This window comes from Artemia sp. Qi Xiang Cuo, chromosome 2 (genome assembly GCF_049724085.1).
Source record: "Artemia sp. Qi Xiang Cuo chromosome 2, ASM4972408v1, whole genome shotgun sequence".
NCBI lineage: Eukaryota > Metazoa > Arthropoda > Branchiopoda > Anostraca > Artemiidae > Artemia > Artemia sp. Qi Xiang Cuo.
The window spans coordinates 93,456,266-93,467,291 of NC_142795.1; positions in this window are offsets into that span (position 1 = coordinate 93,456,266).

Sequence of the window (11,026 nt, forward strand, 5' to 3'; positions counted from 1 at the left end):
AAATAAAAAAATCAAAGTAAAAAATGAATCAAAAAATAAATTCATGTAAAAACTTCCTCTAACTTAAATTAGCATTAACTTTTTTTGAAAAATTACCAAGTGAAAAATAATTCGTTCAAATGCTGGAAACTCAAATTTTACTGGAAGTAGCTCAATGTTCCGTTGGTTTACTTGCAACAGCAGTAATAGCCTCGATTGCACTAGTTTTGTCCTTTATCTGTCTAGGACCTTTGTCTTTTGCATAAATAATTTGAAAGGTCATTCGAAGTGACAGCTTGCAAATAAAAATATGCTGATCAAGCAATAAAATAATTCCGTTAAGTTTTTGTGAGTATGTCATTAATCAAATCAATATTATTTTATGTTCTTCGGACTGTTGTCATATGAAATGTATTTTCTATGTACATATAATTTCCTATACATTTTAAAAGCTACAACTTCTTACTGGCTGACCCTTCTGAACTGTTTCAGTCGAACTGTTGACCACTTTTTAAATAGCATACTCCAGGTGACAAGTCCCTAACACGGGGGGAATTCTGCTACGCGTGGTTCGCTATATGTCAGGTGGTACAAAAAAGGTTAGCGCGGAAGAAAAATTGATACTGAAGATGTGGTCCAGGCGGCCAAGACTAGATAACCCCTGAACTTCAATTCATAAAGCTCCAGAAATAGTGTATCTATGAGCTTTTTTAGACAGATCTTTTCTAGTATGTTAAAACTTTCAAAATACGTGTAAAACCTTGTCTGGAAGCTTATATCTAAAATTTATGTGGCACCTGACACCTCTATGGCACACGCTGTCCTACGCCTTTTTAAAAGGTACTTTCGACGTGACACCTTGAGTTAGGTATGCCTTTCTTAGACCACACTGCTGTTCTAATGGGGATAAATGGATTTATCTCCATTTGTAGATTTATTTGTTCATAAAATGTACCCCACTGAACTCAAAGTTCCAGTCCAATAATTAATGAGATGACAAATCAATTTGACGTAGAAACCAATGGCTATATGAGTCATAGTCTATTTTGTCGTTTCTAAATCTTTACAACCCTAACCGTCACACCACAACAAAGTCAGCTATAAATTATAGCTATATAAACTATAGTTATAGTTATATGGTTATATAAGTTATATATAACTAAAAAACTATTTAACTGATTAATAAAATAGCTAATAAGAACTATAATATAACTAATAAAAACTATGAAACTATATAAATTATAGTTATATAAACTATAGCTATAGTTATATAGTTATATAAACTATATATAACTAATAAAACTTTATTACAAACTAATAAAATAACTAATAATTACTATAATATAACTAATAAAAACTATATAACTATATAAATTATAGTTATATAAACTATGATTATATATAGTTATAGTCAACTATAATCATAGTTATAGAATTTGTTATGTAAATTATAACAAAGTCAACTGCTTAAGTCAACAAAGTGAACTATAAAGTCAGTTATTACGCAATCTTTTTGAATAAACACAAATTTGAGCCTTGATATATGCACTACCAGTAAAGTCTAATTATCTCCTAAGTGGTTTACTGACTGCCACTTGCCACTCTTGTATCATTTGCTTTATTGTTCCGTTTGTTTACACATTTATATTGTGTACAGAATACTCTATCAACACAAAACTTCACACAAACATCAGCACAAACCATCAACACATTAACAACAAAAAACAAACACGAACACAAACATCAACACAGAACTTAGCCCACACTAAAGTTTCAAGCAGAATAAAAACCTATACAAAGTTAGAAAACTAAACGAGCAAAATTTGACACGCGATAACCATAAGTCTTTAACTGAAAACGACTCAGTAAATCTAAACTATAAAAGAATTAAAACTATTCAAAATTTAATTGGCGAAACTCAGCAAGGTATATCTTAACCCAAGGAAAATTTAACCTGGCAAAACCCAGTATTACTCATCTAACCCAAATTCAACCCAAGGAAAACTCAACCCGTCGGAGTTTAATGCAAGGAAAGGAGAGCTGAAAGTTTAGTCATTAGGAAATCTACCAGAACAGTTGGTTTGATCTCGACCAAACTGACCCAGTTGTGGGCTGATGTCCTAACTTTGTTTATTAGGGAACAGAACCCAAACTTGACGATAGGTATCTATCCGTGTTTTTTTTTTATCCAGGCTCAATCCCAGCTCTCTGGAGAGGGGGGGGGGCGTGACCTAGATCATAGGGACTGATTTTAAAAAGAAGTGCCATAGTGAACAAATAAACATTCAAATGGGGATAAATTCACTTATTTAGACAGTGAAAATAGGTACAAAAGTCTAGATATTTCAATCACCTATGCAACAATCCATTTAATGGGGATAAATTGAATTATCCCCATTTTTACGTTTATTTTTTCATCATAGAAAGGCAGTGTGGTCTGGGAAAAGGATGTATAATTTAAGGTATTTCATCAAAAAGTGCTATAGTATTTTAAGGTTTTATTTTTTTGGCTAAATTTTGTTTTTACTTCCGTGGCCCAGTCGTTCTGTGGACCGTTCATTCTCATAGGAAGTAATCCCGAGTCGTCGCATAGAAAATCAAATCGAAAACTTTGAAGAAAGCAGCTTTCCGTATAATGGGGTCCTCAGTGTTTTATTATGGAAACATAGCTTGTTTTTGAGATTTTTGATTTTACAGCAAATGGAAGCCCCGAAATAGAACAAGTGTCCCATATCTGTCCATGTGAATAAGAATAAATACTATAACGATACTAAAAAAAACACTCTTTTTCATGCTCAATAAAATAAAGCAGCTCAGGCTTGAAACTGGAACATAAATTTTGTTCGCACAAGGCCGTATCCAGAGGAGGTGCTGGGGGGTTTGAACCTCCTCCCTGAAACTTCTGTCCGACCCATCAAGATATACCAAACAAACATATAGACAAATCAATAATGCATTTTAAAAGTTTTCTTGTATATTTTTTTTTAGTGAATTTTATAATAGATTGAAATTGAGCAGAGCGTGAAGAGCTCTGCTGGACTCAGTTAGCTTGGTGCTACAGTGAATTGTTAGTAGTAGAATCATTAGAAAAAGTCAAGGTGTTAAATATATTGTGGCTTAATAAAGGTCTGTAGATTAAAGTTTTTACCTTGGAGACACAGTCGAAATGGTGGTCCTTCAACTTAATGTCGCAACTGCTGTAAGGCTTTACAAGGCATTGTCATCAAATGTGTACTAATATCTACTGTGCCCAGGTTTTAATTTCTTGGCACTATTCTTAAGATGTTCTATAGGTCAAATATTCATCATCCTAACCAATCTCATTCGGGAAAGCTTCACTTCTTTCACACCAGGATTATTGAGGAAATGTCTTTAAAACTCGTACTCATATTTCATGGATATGGTTGGTTAAAAGCTGTTGTACTTTGCTCACCTCAGAATTATTTCAAAGTAGTCAATGTGATTTCAGGGGCTCAAATTCGTCATGAAATTCTCTCCCCTACTTTACCCTCACCAATATGGACGTGTTAAACCTCTGTTGAATCAAAATTATTTTGGGAGGGGTCCCTTATACTCAGGTTTACTCAACCAGACTCAAACCAGTACTGCATAGACAAACCTGATGAAAGTATGACTTTTCGTAGAGCCTACTGTTTGAAATACGGTCAGTCAAACTGGTATCCAGAACAATCCATAGGCTATTTCTCTGAAAAACATCTTACAAATCTTCATCCACTCTTAGGAGCGCCAATGCTTCAGAACCACATTTAACCAATGTCATCACTTAGATTCCAACATTTTAATCTTAGTTTGGAGACTTATCTCCCTATTCTTCCAATTTTTTTCAACTATGAAAAAAGCAGTTCTAGGCGTTTACCCCCGGTGATTACCCCCCAAAAAATACCCCACCTAGAAAATAGCCCTCCGGAAAATACCCCCGCGGAAAATGCCCCCTCCATCCGGAAACCCCCCCCCTCGTGGAAAATACCCCCTGCCCACCGTAAATAACCCCTGGAAAATACTCCGCCGTGGAAAATCAGACTTTCTAAATTTGAGAATTTTATTTGAGTTTTACATTTTTATTTTTCCTAGGGGGAAGGAATTTTGGTACTTGTGTATTATGCGCCACTTACTCAAGTTTACGCTGTGTAAAATTCGAGGACACACCAGTTTTTTCGTTAGTTTCTTTGTAACTTTAGAAATAAATTTGGGCTTTAAATTCGCACATTAGGGGGGGGGGGTAGGGTAAAGTATAGCAGGTCTGAATGCAAAATGTGCTTGGTACAATTATTCTGCATATTAGATAGATAGACAAACAAATGCAATTTAAAACCAAATATACGGCCATGAACACAGTAAAATAACATAAACGAAAGGCACAAATAACATAAACTTTGATTAGCGATCATCATGAAACGCTTAAATGAATCACTACATTAACCTAATAATAGAATTTAATACTTGGAAAAACAGTCATTGAAAAAAAACAAAACACTTAACACTTGGAAAAAACACTGAAACAAAAAATTTGAAATCCTTCTTTTGTTGTTCCACTTTTAGTATGCTAAGTTCTAGTAGTATTTTTTACCATAAAAGCCTCGCTCTTTACGCTAATTTTTTTTACTCTTTGTCACAACTCTACTTTTTAAAAGAATAAAAACTTTAGCATAGAGAGCGAAGTATTGAGGAGGGGACATACCCTTTCATATACAGAACAATTTCTGCTCGTTTTAAGTTTTAATGTCGCTCCATACTTTCAGTTAAAAAAACATGTTTTTTTCTTATTTAATTTCTGAGGTTTTCTCAACTGATAGATGTTCGATTTATATCACCTTACATGACAATTAAAACAAAATTTGCATATTAATTTTGGCAGATTTATTCTGTATATGAAGGGTTGCCCCCTCCTAAATACCTTGCCCTTTACGCTAAAGCTGTTAGCACTTTTAAAAGAGCTTCTTATACTAATTAAACGGCCCCGTGTTTCAGTAGACGTTCTAAAAATATTGAGACAGACAGCCGAACTTTAGCGTAAAGAGCAAGGTATTGAGGAGGGGGCAACCCATCATACATGAAATAACTTATGTTCATTTTTCAAATAAGGCCAGTAAATCTGGCTCACTCTATGAAATTTACCCCTCCACCTCACGGAACACTCCTCCGTGAAAATTTCATTCTATGCAAAGTGCACCCCCGTCAAATTCCCTCCAGACAGTTCTATCCTCGCTGAGAATCCATCCTCTCTTTAAAATTGCTTGTGGACGATTCAGCCAGAAAAATTCTCCTTACCATTTTTTTTATCAAACAGCTCGTGGTAACGAACTGTAAGTAAGTAGCGACCCGGCTCAATTGTAACCGAAACTCTAGAAAACGGGTTTTTGATACCAATAGATACATCAAAAGAATCAAATTTTAATGCAGAATTCAAATATATAACTTTCATTAAGTTTACACGCCTGAGAAAATTTGGCTGATTTTCAAAAAAAGGGGGAAAGACCCCCTAAAAGTTATAGAACCTTAATGAAAATCACACCATCATATTCATCGTATCAGAGAACCCTTACTGTAGATGTTTCAAGCTCCTATCTACAAAAATGTGGAATTTTGCATTTTTTGCCAGAAGAAAGATCACGGATGCGTGTTTATTTGTATTTTTGTTTTTTTCCCCAGGGGTGATCGTATCGACTCAGTGGTCCTAGAATATCGTGGAAAGGCTCATTGGAACGGAAATTAAAAGTTATAGTTCCTTTTTTAAGTGACAAAAAAATGGAGGGCAACTAGGCCCCCTCCCACGATCATTGTTTCCCAAAGTCACCCAATCAAAATTTTGAGATATCCATTTTGTTCAGCATGGTCGAAAATATACTTACAACGTCTTTTAGGATGAGTTAATCCCCCAAAATCCCCGGGGGAGGGCTAAAAGTTATGAACTTTACCCAATGTTAGCATATAGGCTAGTATTGGTTATTGGGAAGTATACAGAAGGTTTCAGGAGGGTTTTTTGCGGGTTGTGGGGGGGTGGGGGGGCTCGGGGGTTATGTTGAAGGATCTTTCCATGAAGGAAGTTTTCATGGGGGAAGGGAAATCGCCATGAAGGGGGCGCCGGACTTGCCAGCATTATTTATTGGTTATTGGGAAATATACAGATATTTTCAGGAAGGATTTTTTTCTGGAGGGTGGGGCTGGAGGAGGGGGTTACTCGGAAGAATATATCCGTGGAGGATGTTTCTTTGGGGCAAGGGACATTTCTATGAAGGGGGCGCCGCATTTCCGAGCATTATTTAAAAAACGATCAGAAATTAAATAAAAAAAACCCTAGTTTTTTTCAACTGAAAATAAGAAGCAACATTAGAACTTAAAACAAATAGAAATTATAACGTACATGAGGGGGTTCTACCCCAAGTCAATACCTCGCTCTTTATGCTACAGTTTTTTTTAGTGCTTTCAAAAGAGATATCTATTCTAATTAAACGGCCTTTGTGATTCAGGGGTTTGTTAATAAAATTTTTTTTTTAACTTTTAACGTAAAGAGCGTGGTATTGACTAAGGGGAGAACCCCCTCATATACTTAATAACATATACGTAATAAAAAAAAATAAAAAAATAAGCGATACGGCTCAAAAGTAATCGAAACTTTTAAAAACGGAATTTTGATGTAAATAAATGTATCAAAAGAATGGGTTTATAATGCTGATTCTAAATATATAAATTTTATTAAGTTTAGTATTATTCATCAAAGGCTACAAGCCTGAGAAAATTTACTCGATTTTTTTAAGAGGGGGGAAACATCCCCTACGAGTTAAAGAATTTTAATGAAAATCACACCTTCCGATTCGGGGTATGAGAAAACCCTTTTACATAGGTTTCAAGCTCATATCTGCAAAAATCTGCAACTTTGTATTTTTTGCCAGAAGCAAAATATACGAATATAGAAGTTAGTTACGTAAGTTAATTTGTAAATTACGTCATAACCAAATTTAGAGACATCCATTTAGCAAAAGAAAAGTAAAATTTTTATGCAAATTTTGTTTACTTATTCAATGACGGTGGGCCAAAATAAAAGCTGCATTAACTAAAAACGATCAGAAATTAAATAAAAAAAACAAGTTTTTTTAAACTGAAAGTCAGGAGTGCCATTAAAACTTAAAACGAACAGAAATTATTCCGTATATGAAAGGGGCTGTCCCCTCCTCAACACCTCGCTCTTTACGTTAAAGTTTGACTCTGTCTCACAGCTTTATTTTTTAAAACTATATAAAACTTTAGCGTAAAGAGCGAGGCGTTGAGGAGGGGACAGCCCCTTTCACATACGGAATAATTTCTTTTCATTTTAAGTTTTAATGTCGCTCCTTCCTTTCAGTTTAAAAAACTTGTTTTTTTTATTTATTTGAATAAGACTTTCAGCTCTAATCGGTTTCTCGATCACTTCAAAAATGTCCCCTTCCATGGAAATTACTTCCCGGAAATCAAAACACGCGGAAAAAAGATCCTGGATAATTCCCCCGAAACATCTCCATATGAGAAATTTGGCAAAGAGAATGTACAACAATTATAAAGAATATCGTATAGTAATTCTGTCAAATCCCCACAGAGTAATATTTCCCCTGGTATATTCACTCCCCCCCCCCCCAGAAACTTACTTTTCCAAGGAAGACTCTCCCTATATAAATCCATAACAAGCACACACACAACCCCCCAAAAAATGTCTGTATACTCCCCAATAACAAAATGGTATAAATAAACAATGGGCAAATTTCGCAATTCGCCCTTACAAGCTTCTCCCTGCGGACTGTAGGAGGTCATTTTACACCTGTAAAATGTAATTATTTGATCTTTCAACAATACTGAACAAAATCGCTATCTCAAAATTTTGATCAGAGAGCTTTGGGGAAAATGGGCGTGGGAGGAGGTCCAGTTGCCCTCCAATCTCTTTTGTCACTTACAAAGAGCACTAGAAGTTTTAATGTCCGTTCGAATGCACCCTTTCCCGATCTTCTGGAACCATTATTTAGATACAATAATCCATGAAAAGAAACGAAAAAACAAACAAGAAAAACAAATAAACAAAGAAACATGCATCCGTGGTCTGTCTTCTGGCAAAAATAACAAATTCCACATTTTTGCAGATAGGACCTTGAAACTTCTTACAACAGGGTTCTATTGCAAGTTGATCTGATTCTGTAATTAAATAAAAAAAAAAGTTTTTTAAACTGACAGTAAGGAGCGACATCAAAATTTAAAATAAACAGAAATTATTCCGTATATAAAAGGGGCTGTCCCCTCCTCAACGCCTCGCTCTTTACGCTAAAGTTTGACTTTCTCACGACTCTATTTTTTTTTAAACAATGAAAAACTTTAGCGTAAAGAGCGAGGCGTTGAGGAGGGACAACCCTTTTCATATACGGAATAATTTCTGTTCGTTTTAAGTTTTAATGTTGCTCCTTACTTTCAGTTTAAAAAACTTGTTTTTTATTTAATTTCTGATCGTTTTTTAGTTAATGCAGCTTTTATTTTGGCTCACCGTCATTGAATAAGTAAAAAAAATTTAATAATGAAAGGGGCTGTCCCCTCCTCAATGCCTCGCTCTTTACGCTAAAGTTTGACTTTCTCACGACTCTATTTTTTTTAAACAATGAAAAACTTTAGCGTAAAGAGCGAGGCGTTGAGGAAAGGACAGCCCCTTTCATATACGGAATAATTTCTGTTCGTTTTAAGTTTTGATGTCGCTCCTTACTTTCAGTTTAAAAAACTTGCTTTTTTATTTAATTGCTGATCGTTTTTTAGTTAATGCAGCTTTTATTTTGGCTCACCGTCATTGAATAAGTAAACAAATTTTGCATAAAAAATTTACTTCTCTTTTGCTAAATGGCTGTCTCTAAATTTGGTTCTGACGTAATTTACAAATTAACTTACTTAACGAACTTCTATATTCATATATTTTTAATACGTAAATTAAAAGGTACTTTCTTTTTTAAATGTCTCACTTTTTCATCCAAAGTCTAATTTTCACTCAAATTGTTTAAAACTGACCTCTTATTCACAAATGCCGACAATTCGAATTAACAGCTCTTACAACAATGCTAAAAAATAGTTTGCGTAATGAGCTAGGTATTTACTAGAAGGTGAACCCCATCGTATAGCTAATATTTTTTTGTTCATTTTAAGTTTTGATGCTGCTCCTTACTTTCAGTTGAAAAACTTGTTTTTTATATTTAATTTCTGATTTTTTTTATGGGAAATCCGGCGCCCCCTTCATAGCAATATCCCTTCCCCCATGAAAACTTCCTTCATGAAAAGATCCTCCCATTTAACCCCCGACCAACCCCCCACCTACCAGAAAAAATTCCCCCTGAAAACGTCTGTATACTTCCCAATAACCAATACTATATGTTAACATTGGGTAAAGTTCATAACTTTCAGCCCTCCCCCTGGGAGCTTTGAGGGTTTAAGTCATCCTAAAAGACATAGTTATAATATTTTCGACCATGCTGAACGAAAAGGCTATCTCAAAATTTTGATCTGGTGACTTTGGGAAAAAATGAGCGAGGGAGGGGGCCTAGTTGCTCTCCATTTTTTTGTCACTTAAAAAGAGCACTAGAACTTTTAATTTAAGTTCTAATGAGCCTTCTCTCGATATTCTAGGACCACTGGGTCGATACAAACACCCCTGGGAAAAAAATAAATAAAAAAAATAAATAAACACGCATCCGTGATCTTTCTTCTGGCAAAAAAATGCAAAATTCCACATTTTTATATATAGGAGCTTGAAACCTCTACAGTAGGGTTCTCTGATACGCTGAATATGATGGTATGATTTTCATTAAGGTTTTATAGCTTTTAGGGGGCCTTTCCCCCTTTTTTCGAAAATCAGCCAAATTTTCTCAGGTGCGTAACTTTTAATGGGTAAAATTAAAGTTGATGAAATTTATATATTTGAAATCAGAATTAAAATCTGATTCTTTTGATGTATCTATTGGTATCAAAATTTTTACAGTTTCGGTTACCATTGAGCCGGGTCGCTCCTTACTTACAGTTCGTTACCACGAACTGTTTGATTTTTATTAAAATGGTGTATCTTATTAATTTTAGGGGATGTTTCCACCGTAATTCAAAAAGCGTGAAAATTTTCTCAGACTCGTAACTTTTGACGAGTAATATTAAACTGGATGAGCCTTATATATATAGAATCAGCATAATAAGCTGGATTCTTATGATGCATCTTTTGATATTAAAATCCTGTTCTTTAGAGTTACGGTTACTATTGAACCGAGTTGCTCCTTACTTACAGTTTGTTACCATGAACTGTTTGAAATTCAAAAAATATAAAAAGTCACCACCTACATTTATTGTTTAAGATTTTCTTCTTTCTTACGTACCGAGGATTCGACAAAAAAAAAAATGAAATACGACACAAAAAATTACCCCAAACCGATTTTTTTCGGGGGGGGGGAGGGGAGGCAATAAAAACACAAAAAGCGTCAAAATGCGTTTAAATACATTTTTCTTAAGCTTCGGACAATTTTTTTTTTGGGGGGGGGGGAGGGTCAAACCCTATAACGACCACCAGCCCCCCCTGGATACTGCCTTGGATACGACCTATGGCTTCTGGACCAGAAATCAAATCTACTAAAAACAAGAAAAATAAGGACATATGAAAAAACACAGAAAATACTTATGTCACCAGGCCATTTAATTTTAATCTTTCACATTCATCCTTTTTCTCCCTCAAACTATGAAAACAGTGAGAAACAATGATTGATTGGATAGAGGCATCATCCTTCTGTTGTTTCAAGGACGGCTTAAATTTATGATTATTATACCTTTCATGGTATGTTTATGCTTTTTAAATCATCTTGTTGGTATGATTTTCCCTTCCACACTCTTCATTTCCTCCACATAGATAATGGAACAGTAATGTTATATGGATTTTATGTCATTAAAGACGCACTGAAGGTATTCCAGTTGTACATAAGAGGCCAGTACTCTTTATGGTAATTATTTTCCAAAGTGTGGGGTTTGTACACAATGATTTGTTAGAAATTTCGAA